Raw genomic sequence first — 11,139 nt, forward strand, 5'->3', positions numbered from 1 at the left:
CAGTGAGCCTGCCCCATGGTCACAATCGTTATTTAATTAGCACGTGTTATTATAGCCACGGTATCAATCCAGTGTCAATGGTATACATTTATTTTATATGTTTCCCTTTTTTAGTTTGAACACATTAAATAAAATCCTAAGGAATTAGCTTATCCAGTAAGCAATTATTAGCTAAAACCAGAATGAAAAACTTAGAATTTTTAAAATGTTTTACAGAGAGGTGAAGAAAATCTCTTGTTTGATGAAAATAAGTCCAATTTTGAGACACAATAGGTCTGGGTATTTGCTTTTGCATCTTAAGCAAAATGTACTGAAATTAAGATAACACTTTCATTTCACTACATATCTATTTGTGTTCACTCATTATATGTTAGCTATTTTAATTGTTTAAATATGGAAATCATTTTGGAAAGTTTATCCCAAGAGCTGAGATTGTACACACACATGTGTAAATTAGTGAAGCTGAGCAGTGAAAATAGGAGGCAATATTCAAGTTTTCCCCATATAATATTTATTTTAATATGAATCATTAAAATCCTAACAATAGAAGGAATTGTGCAAGAAACTAATAGCTATCATTATTTTCTACTTTTTTTTCAAATTTAATTTTCAACATGAAAGGCAAGAAAATTACCTATAAAATCGTAAAGTGGTGACATATATTGAAAGAATTTACCTGATCTTTATTCCTTGCTTATTATTAGAAAATTGCTAAATAAATGTTCTATCAATCAAAATATAAAACTTTATCTTTAAGTGTCAAAAAGAATAAAGACATTGTGCTAGTTAAGATTTATTGTGGCAACCTGGCTGATAAACACATGTGGGATTAATTGAAGGGCAGAGGGATAAATGGCTCAGTGAGTCTCACCTTTCTAGTTCTCGGGTCTCTTGCATTGAGAGGGTCGGACCAACTAGTTCCCTGCTTTAGTTAGTAAGGCTCACTTCCTGCAGACATTCCTGAGGAGAAGTCACATGGACCTACCCTGATGGTTCCCTGGGTGCTGGAGCAGCTGTGTGGAGACCCCTGCCAGAGCCGACATGCTTACACGCTCACTGATTTGGCTTTCCTCCTGAGGTCGGCGTTATTGCGTATGTTTTGTGAGATTGAGGAGGACTTTTTAGATCAGTGTTAGACATATAGGATAATGTTGGACTTACAGACTTGGACAACATTGGGTTGGGATGCTTTCTTAATGTACACTTACCGTTTATATAAAACTCTCACATATACATGAGTTTTTATGTACTTGTTTCCTTAGTTTACCCAGACAACAGAGACATCAATTTGAAAACTACAAAGCACCTGACCCAAATAATGATTTTATTTTACTTTTCGTTACAGGGAAGAGCACAAGCACAGCCCCCCACTACCACACATTATGAAGTCAAGTTTCCCACATTTGGGGAAATCGCAGGGGTCAGCACATCTGGAGTGCAATGGATGAGCTTCGCCCTGGGAAAACCACCTTCGTGATCATGGTATTTCCCCTGCCAGGTAAGTAAACCATGATTTTTTAAATCACTCATAACACTTAACAATGCATGAGTAATATTGAAGAGTAAATGTTGCCTTTGAATCGTGGTCTTGTTAAGGGATGTTGAATATGGACTTTGAGAAGAATGAACACATCTGTCTTGGAAGAAGTACAATTTTAATTCTTATTAGGGGCAAAAATGGGAAGTCTTCCTCCTCAGTCACTTGATCATGTAATCAGCCAGACGGGTCCCTAAGGAAGGCAAGCATGCTTGGTAAAGTGGAGGCTCAACCAGGGAGAGGAAGGGCCTGGCGGAGATTATTGTCATAATGGCTGCAACCATGTGCCCGAGAGAGCACTAATGGTGAAAGAGACACACTGAGTGCTTATTTTAAGTAACGGCTTTTATTTCATTTGCAATAGACAACATAAAGTACAGGCAATTTTAAATATTGTTCTAATGTCAACTATTGATTTAGAAGATCTAGGAAATAATATAGTGATATTATCAGTCAAAATATCAATGCAATTTTTAAAATCATCTCTAAAACTCAGCTCTTGTGTGCTTCTATATATTTTACATTCTCCTAGAGAAAGCACTCATTACTTCCGGAGTGCTTGTGGTGCTGTCAGATAAGCACCTGACTGCTAACGACCACGTTGGTGGTTTAAACTCATCAGCCCCACCTGAGAAAGATGAGGGTCTGTGCTCTCATAAAGATTTCCAACTATTCAGTCCCACTGTGCAGCAGAATCAACTGATGGCTATGGGTCTTTTTTGTGTTTATTTGCTTTTTGCAACGGATTAAATAGTGATATTTATCTTATCAAGGGTTTGAAGCTCACTTCATACTTAAGATGTCTAGTTAGCATTTCATGAGTGCTTATGAGTTCAACATAAATATTAATTCAGTGATTTTACTAGAAGGTCTCATCCTTATTTATCTTTAAGAGTAGTGATGTACAGAGACTTTGTTATATCCCCAAAGCATTATACAAGGTCGATCCCCCAAAAAACAGAACGGCGCTGGGTGCAGCAGAGTTTTCTTCATATGTACTTTTCCTGCTTGGTGAGCATCCAGCAACCTGCTCTGAGTTAGTTCATCCAGTGGTGTCCCCTGGGAAGGTTCTTTGTGGTCACAGGACATGTTTTTCCATAAAAGCCGTTTTGTTTTAACCTTGTTTTTAGTGATGGTTGATTTGAGAGAACAGCGCGCAGCTGTGAAATTTTGTTTCCTGCTTGGTAAAAATGCCACAGAAAGTGTTGTTATGTTGAACACAGCTTACAATGACAGCACTATGGGAAAAACGCAAATGTACTAGTGGTTTTCTTGTTACAAAAATGTGAAATGCTGATTGATGACAAACTTATTATGGAAGTCCATCAACTTCCCCAAAGGATGAAAATGTTGACATAATGAATTTGGAATTCATTCCACCCAGTCCAACTGTTAATTAAGTTTACTATCTCAGTGTGTGACAAAAAAGGCCTGATGTGTGGCAGATGAGGGGCTGGCTTTGCCAACACGACAGTGCCCCAGCTTCCACATCCATCTGGTGCACCAGTTGTTAGCAAAAAAACAGCATGCCTCTCTTGCACACCTTACTCACCTGATGTTGATCTGTGTGACTTCTTTTTGTTTCTGCAAATGAAGAAGTGAAGAAAAAGATGAGGGAGGTGCTGTCAGTCATCCAAAAATGATGAGTTTGAAAAATGCTTCCATGAATTAAATGTAATGAAGAGTACTTTGAAGGTGATACAGTTGTACTGTAAAACAAAATGTAAATATATAGCTTTGGAAATAAATTCTCTTTTAGGGGGAGCACCCTTGTGTTTTATAGCAAGCAAAGTGGGATGAGAGCTCTAGAATTTTCACTCATATTCGCCATCGTGTGCTTCCTATTGAGCTCAATTTATTTGTCTACCTGGAAGTAAGATATACATGTATGTGTTTACATGCCCTTCCTTTTTACTTATTTTTAGATTAACTTCAATCATAGAGACTTGGGACATAAGGGGACTACAAGTATTTGTATGCAAATTGCTTGTGTTTGTGTGTGTGTCGGAGCTTCTGAATATGTCTTTGCTCTACCTCACCTCTCCAATGAACCTCAATTTAACATTAATTCCAGAAATCAAAATTGTTCTGCACTTTAATAATCTCAGGTAACTGAACTATGAACTATCTGAAATAGTCAAGATATTACAAGAGAGACTTATAAAAGATATGCCAGAAAACTCTTGAGAGATATAATGTTAAGGACCTTGGTACAACCATGTCATAGCAGTAGCTGAAAGGTTAATGGAATTGGGATTTGTGTAGACATGACTGATTTTCCTACTGCAGGAAGTAAAGGATGGAGGGAACAAGGTTGATTTGGACAAAGACCTTTAAGGTCATTCACATCTGCATCTTCCCTCTCTTAAGGGCAGCAAAACACCAGTCCCTCATACACTAAATCACTCTAATCTCTTTAGAGGAACCCAAAGCTTGTCAGAGAAAACATTGTTCAGCCAAGAATAAACTAAGAGGCAAGATAAAGCGCTGTGTGAGATGCAAAACCAAAGACGGTGAGCCAAGCAAGTCTGAATAACACTTCTGAGTAATCTTCCTACTGTAAACCATATTTTACGGAATAATTCATTAATTTTGAATGTTACCTATGACTGAAATTTAAGTATTGCTAACACACGGAAAATCACTTTGTAACTGACAGAAGTTATATCTTTTCCTCTGTGCATGAAAAAAAAAAAGGTATTTTTAAGGCCCTGCTTTATAAATATTTTCTTTCTTTTAGTTCCTTGTTGGGATCTAGCTATAACTTCAAAATATGATGTTTCCTTTTAGGATCTGTGACCAAATTTATCTTATTAAAGATATTTCCATGGGCAACTATGTCAGGTTTTCATTTGAGGGACATTAATATATCCATTCCTTCTATTACAGCAAATTCAAAGATTTATGAACATCTGATTTGTGCAAATATCAGCTAGTATGTAATCATTTAATTCTCCCATACCCACAGATTTAATTAATGTACACTTTTTTGTTTTCTTAGCGGGTAATTTCATTAATAATGTGCCTTTGTTCAAAGAAAAGAATGCTTCTTGTAAACCTGTTCCTCTTTATGCTACTTCTCTGCATATAACATGAAACATTTTGATATTTAATTAGTGACTTTTATAATTTCTAATAATCTAGCTTTCATTATTAACTATTAAATCTATTTTCTTTGAAAACATGAAGTATTTTTTCTGATTATGTGAAAAACATTTTATTGTGCTTTTTTCTTTGAAAATATCTTCTATAATTCTATAAATATCTTCATTTTGTTCATATATGCAAGAGGTAGCTGTACGAGAACCCATGCAATTTATCTTACCAATGTCAATCAAACAGAACTAATGTGTCTCTCCTGTGATGTGAGCAGCTGTCCAGATCTCAAAGATGTACTTCATTGAATAAGTCCGTGCACAAGACCCCTTTAAAGTTTGAAGAGCAAGGAAACTACATTGAGGGCTATGCTGTGCCTGATCACCTCATTTGTATATGAAATTTTGACACTTAATAAGAAAGACAGCATTCAATAAGAAAAACTGAAGAATTGTTGCAATGCATTTGAATATGGCATTGGTGAAGAAACTCTGAAGTACCATGGACTCCCAAGAGAATAAACATATGTCTTTGAAGTGCAGCCATCAGAATGCACTTTAAAGTCAAGGATGATGAGTCTTGCTTCCACATATTCTAGACATGTCATCGGAAGAGGCCAAACCAATCCAAACACACTGCTATCGAGTCGATGCTTACTCAGACCACCCTATCAGACAGCACAGAACTGGCCCCGGGAGTTTCTGAGCCTGAGTAGAAAGTGCTGGGCACCTTGTTGCTCCATTCCCTTGCTGCTCCGCTGCACTCTCCCAGTGCTTCGCCTCAGTGCAACAAAACCCACATGGAAGAAGCACACCAGCCTGTGTGATTACAAGGTGTCGATGGGATCAGGTATAAGGCATCATCAGAACAAAAATCTTACCATAGTGAATGAAGGGGGAAGTGCAGAGTGGAGACCCAAAGCCTATTTGTCGGCCACTGGAGATCCCCTCACAGAGAAGTCTAGAGGAGATGAGTCAGTCAGGGTGTGATGTAGCACTGATGAAGAATACAGCTTTCCTCCAGTCTCTAAATGCTTCCTGCCCACCCCCAACTATCATGATCCAAATTCTACCTTGCAAGTCTGGATAGAGCAGAGGATGTACACTGGTGCAGATAGGAGCTGGAGGCACAGGGAATCCAGGGCACATGATACCTTCAGGACCAGGGGTTTGAGTGGAGATACTGGGAGGGTAGATGGACAGGCGGTTGGAAAGAGGGAACCGATTGCAAGGATCTACATGTGACCTCCTCTCTGGGGGATAGACAACAGAAAAGGGGGTAAAGGGAGATGTTGGACAGGGCAAGATATGACAAAATAATAATTTATAAATTATCAAGGGCTCCTGAGGGAAGTGGGTGTGAGGAGGGATGGGGGGAAAAAGAGGATCTGATGCAATGGGCTTAAGTGGAGAGCAAATGCTTTGAAAATGATGACAGCAAAGAATGTACAGATGTACTTTACACAATTGATGTATGCATGGATTGTGATAAGATTTGTATGAGCCCCTAATAAAATGATTTTTAAAAAAAAAGAAAGTGCTGGTTTGCTCTTGCAGAGTGGCTGCTGGTTTTGAAAAACGGACCTTGTTGATCACCGACATGCCACCAGGATTCCTCAAGAGAAATCAGTTTATGGAAAAGGACATAAGTTTGGTAAAGTAGAAGGGCAAGGAAAACAGGAAAGCTTTGAACAAGATGGATTGACACATGGGGCTGAAATAATGGCTCAAACTTAAGAACAATTTCGAGGATGGTGCAGGACCAAACAGTGTTTCATTCTGTCGTCCATCCCATGAATCAGAGCCCCCACAAAGGCTTCTAACAACAACATCATCCTGATTAGGGTTATTCTTTCTCTCATGGTATATAGTGAAGATTTTACCATTGAACTGAAAAAAGAGGCAATATGATTTGTTTTTAAATCAAATCTAATTTTTCTTTCATTTTAGAAAATATTGCTCTGATCTATCATTATGTTCTCAGTTTAAAGTTCTAAATCTGAACAGAATGAAGCTAAGTTACTTGGATACCTAAGGATTGCTGATTTCACACACAAAATACATTATTTTCCAAATAATAACGCGATCTACCTTATACTTATCTCGAACTCATACCAGGAAGACTGCATTTATCTGTTTATATAGATAATTAAAATATAAATAAAAAATAAAAAATGTTTGATTCTGCAAACATGTTGATAGTTTTGGAAAATAATGCGCACCATGCTTATAGTCTTCCATTTACTCATTTATTTCATATATACTGGTGAGTGTACGCATCAGAAGCATAATACTGCATGAAGATGGTATGAAAAGGCAGTTTCTGGATTCACAGACCTTAGTTTTGATGAGAAAATACTAGTTAAGTTATCCAAAGACATTCATAAATACTACCATGGACTTATACAAAATATCATCAAAATATATTTGAAAATTTGAGTGCTTTTTATGAAGCTAGAAATAGATAGCCTCTTTGTAATGTATCCTTCTATCTGCAATACCAATATCCGCCATCTCCCACATTACCATGTCTGAAGAGATAATTATAAAAATTGTGTTAGTGGTACTTGAGATATAAGGAAATTACTTAAATTTTATATTTTGGAATTTATACATGTCGATAAGTGAGAAGAGTGTGTATTTGTCTCTACAATCTCTTTTTTATCTCTCTTCCTGCCTTTCTGATGGGAAAGCAGAAGTTTATGCTTATGCTTATATGTAGGTCTCATTAACACTTAATTATGGGAGAACAAAAATAAACAAACAAACACATTTCTTTTTGTAAATTAGATGGATGGTTGCAGCATAGGTAATAAACTTTACATTGACAATTCAACTCAGACATTGCAATTCTCCAACGGCCCCCTTATGCGTCCACCTCCTTCTTGTGAGTCCATTTTCCATTCCTCCTGCCTACCCTGCGAAAGTGTGCTCTTGATAAATGCCATCCTTTTGATCCTACCTGGGTGATCATTAGAAAATTAGGATCATTTCAGTTACAGACATGAGGGTGACAAAGGATCATCAACTTGGGGTATCTATTCATTTTCGTCATTTATTGCTTTTGAGTTTTGTTCCAAATTTTCATTCCACTCTATTCAGGACCTTCTAATGTGATCCCCAACAGAGCAGAACTCCATAGGGGAACTTTAAAGAAGGCACCCAAAATAACCACCTTCAATGTTTTGGTGATCCACTTTTCCTTCAACCCTTTACTAACTTGCTCTATTAGATTTAAAAAAAGGAATCAGCATTCTCTAGCAACTAGAATGAACTATTTTCCCACTTACTAATGATATCTCATTGCCATCAAGTCATTGCTGATTCATGGTGATACCCTCATTATCTGCATAATAAAAATCTAATTTCTTAAGATGGTACAAAAGCCTCACCAAAACCTATACCCAAATTTAAAAAAACATCTTAATAAAATGTATTGAATTTATATTCTCAAATTTAAAATATTTACTGGTTTGTAATACTTGCTCAAAAATAATATGTATTTATAGGATGAATATTTAATATGTAAGGAACTTTTTTATAGAAAACTTGTAAAGATTATTTAAGTGAGAAACAGCAACATACCCAACAATTGTTGAAGAAGGCAAATAAATTGCGTCACCACTGAGCAGGTATAGGTAGATTGTTTCACTGAGCAGGTATAGGTAGATTGTTTTAATAACTTAATGTATATAAAGGTATATGTATGTATCTTTTAATTGTGGTGGTTGGAGAATGTACACAGAATATAAACCAATTCAACAGTTTTGACGTGTACAATTCAGTGACATTGATTACATTCTTAAACTTGTACCACTATTTTCACTTTCTTTTCCCCTTAGATTCATGTCTGATTATCATAATAAGCTCAATACCACCAGTTTCCTGTCTAATCTGTGTAAGTGGTCTCAATTTGTCCACATTTTAATCTTAAAATAAAATAATGCCCAGGGAAATTTTTCTTAACCTAAGCAATACTCTAGTTTTAATGTGACTTCAGGAAAATCTGGGGTTTTAAATTCATCTTGGGACAAAAGTTTCAAGGTCTTTCACCATATATGTCTACAGAAAATTTGGTCTCTGTAAAACTGCTAAATTCTATTCTGTTTCATCTATCTTTTGATCAATGTTCTTACATGGACAAGGGTTTCTATTTTCGTATATCCTCAAAAGTATCTTATTTTTATTGCAGCCACTGTGTCGGTCCATCTCGTAGACTGTCTTTGTGCTTTTCCCTGACCTTCTGCTGAATAAGCATGATGTCCTTTCTTTATTCAGACAACATGACCAAACTACATAAAATGAAATCTTGCCGTTCTTGCTTCTAAGGAGGATTCTGGCTGTATCTCTTCCAAGACAGATTTGCTTGTTTTTCTAGAAGCTCATAGCATATTCAATATTTTTGCCAATACCATAATTTTAATGTATCAATTCTTATCTGGTCTTCCTCATTCTCTGTCAAGTTTTCACAAATTCAAAAGGAAAGGTGTAAAATTTATTCATTAAAAAAACTATTCTGCATCATCTCAAAGTATAATTTTGTCTGTGACAGGACACTCTTTATACACCTACAACAAACACTGGTTAATATTTACTATTATTTAAATTTATGCACCTCTAATAAATCTGTTAGGTTTGGGGGATGGTTTACCTTGATTCTTGCTTCTCAATGCTGAAAGGATTCATGTGGCAGAAGCACTTTTGTGAATCCAAGTAACTTTTATGAAGAAAAGGGAAATTTTGGGTAATAAATACTCAGACAATGTATACTCTTTCTGGAAAGCACGCAAAGCTGCGTGGCTGGGGCCATGGGAAAGATCTCTACTGAAAGTGGCTGCTTCAGGGACATGCCAAAAAAAAAGGAAAATACAAAGTGGAGTCCAGGAAAGAAAAAAAGAGAGAGAGAGAGAGAGAGAGGGCCCTTCCCCCACCCTCCCATACCAGACATTTCAGGTCGCGCACACTGGACATGGAGCTAGTCCACCATCCGTCCTGCAAGAGAGCACCCCAAAGCATTGTGTTGCTTGCCCTCAGTCTATGTAGCCGCTCCTCTCCACTGGCTGCGGGTCAATGGTTTAGGGTATTGGCTTATTTTAGTGGCTAAGTTCAGGCACATGTGTGTGATGTAATGTTTGGGTGTTCCCAGGTAGATCACCTGAGCCTAGGTGACCTGTATATGCACATGCCCAGTTTGTGTTGTCCCCTAAGTGTCTAATAAGTGCCTGATTTCTTTCCAACCCTTTATTGTGGCATGGCCAGCTAATTTGTGTTTAGGGTAGTCGTTTATTGAAGACAACCCCTCTTATCCCAATCGTGCTACCTTTCAGATCCCGTGACAAGGAAATTTTAAAATGCCACCAAATTCGTCAGTCTAAAGTTGATCAACGTACAATCAAGATGCTTTTATTATTACTAGTATTAAAATTCAAAGGTGGAAATAAAGAAGACCAAAAACTAACGACAAAGGGACAAACTCTGACTCAGAGTGACAGTAGGACAGAGTAGAACTGCTCCCCCAAGTCCTTGGGACACGTTATCAGAGGAGGCTGTTCCCCAAACTATTTGGTGACGTAGCCGGTCGGTGACAAAGCTGACGGGCCTTGACAAGACTAGTTGACACAGTGGCTGCCATGAGGGGCTCAAACATAATCATTTGTATGATGAGCCCGGATTGGGCAATGTTTCGTTCTGTCCCATGTAGGTCACTCTGATTAGTGCTGACACGCTGACCCCTAACAATCGCACAGGTATGTGAGATTCATCCCAGAACAGACGTCTGACAGACCAGTGGTGGACGAGAATCGGGTTAAAAGTGCTCACCTTGTTCTTTAGTCCAAACAAACTTCCCAGCCAAGCTCCCAGGCAGGCTTTTCTCTGGTCCTCAGTGTTCCACACTTCAGCCTCTGTTCTGCTTGAGCGATGTGCTAAAGGTGTTTGAATGCTGCTGCTGAATGTCCAAAGGGCAGATCACTCAGGCATAAGCCGTAGTTCAATTCTACCTTCATGACTCAGCAAAGTATTTCCTCTGATTAAGGGTGAAGGGCAGTCTAAACGTCTTGTCTGAAGGCACTCAGCTTTACCAGCTGTTTGCCAGGAAACCCACCACTCCATAGCATGCTTTTGGTTTTACTGCTGCTGCTCCTGCCGCTTCTCTGCTCCCGAGCTTTCTGTCTCCTGGGTCTAGTAAGCACATCACATAGGGATTTTATAGTCCAGAGTATGTGCTCACCTCTTGGCTCATTTTTCGTGATGTTAATGAGATCCTCCCTCCTGCTTTGAGAGGCTTATTTTATACTCGGCAGTTTGATAACATTATATTACCTAATGCACTTGTTAAAGTGCCAAGGTTACTGTCATAGTTAACTTTATTATCAATTGCTCCCAACTAAATCATAGAATCCATCACCTCTTCCCCCACCTTCTCATACCAGAAGTTTCAGGAAAAGAGGAAACACAACGAATTTGCATGTCCCACTCAGTCCTACAAAGACTAGAGGCCATCTCAAG

At 37.9% G+C, this 11,139-nt stretch overlaps 1 non-coding gene across 1 annotated transcript; it reads right to left on the reverse strand.

The window, feature by feature from the left end:
- Positions 1 to 1,342: 1,342 nt before the first annotated feature.
- LOC142443799 (U1 spliceosomal RNA) lies at positions 1,343 to 1,506 on the reverse strand. Its single transcript, XR_012783550.1, has one exon. It is a non-coding gene; the product is annotated as a U1 spliceosomal RNA (small nuclear RNA).
- Positions 1,507 to 11,139: the final 9,633 nt, after the last annotated feature.

Source organism: Tenrec ecaudatus, chromosome 3 (assembly GCF_050624435.1).
Source record: "Tenrec ecaudatus isolate mTenEca1 chromosome 3, mTenEca1.hap1, whole genome shotgun sequence".
Taxonomy (NCBI): domain Eukaryota; kingdom Metazoa; phylum Chordata; class Mammalia; order Afrosoricida; family Tenrecidae; genus Tenrec; species Tenrec ecaudatus.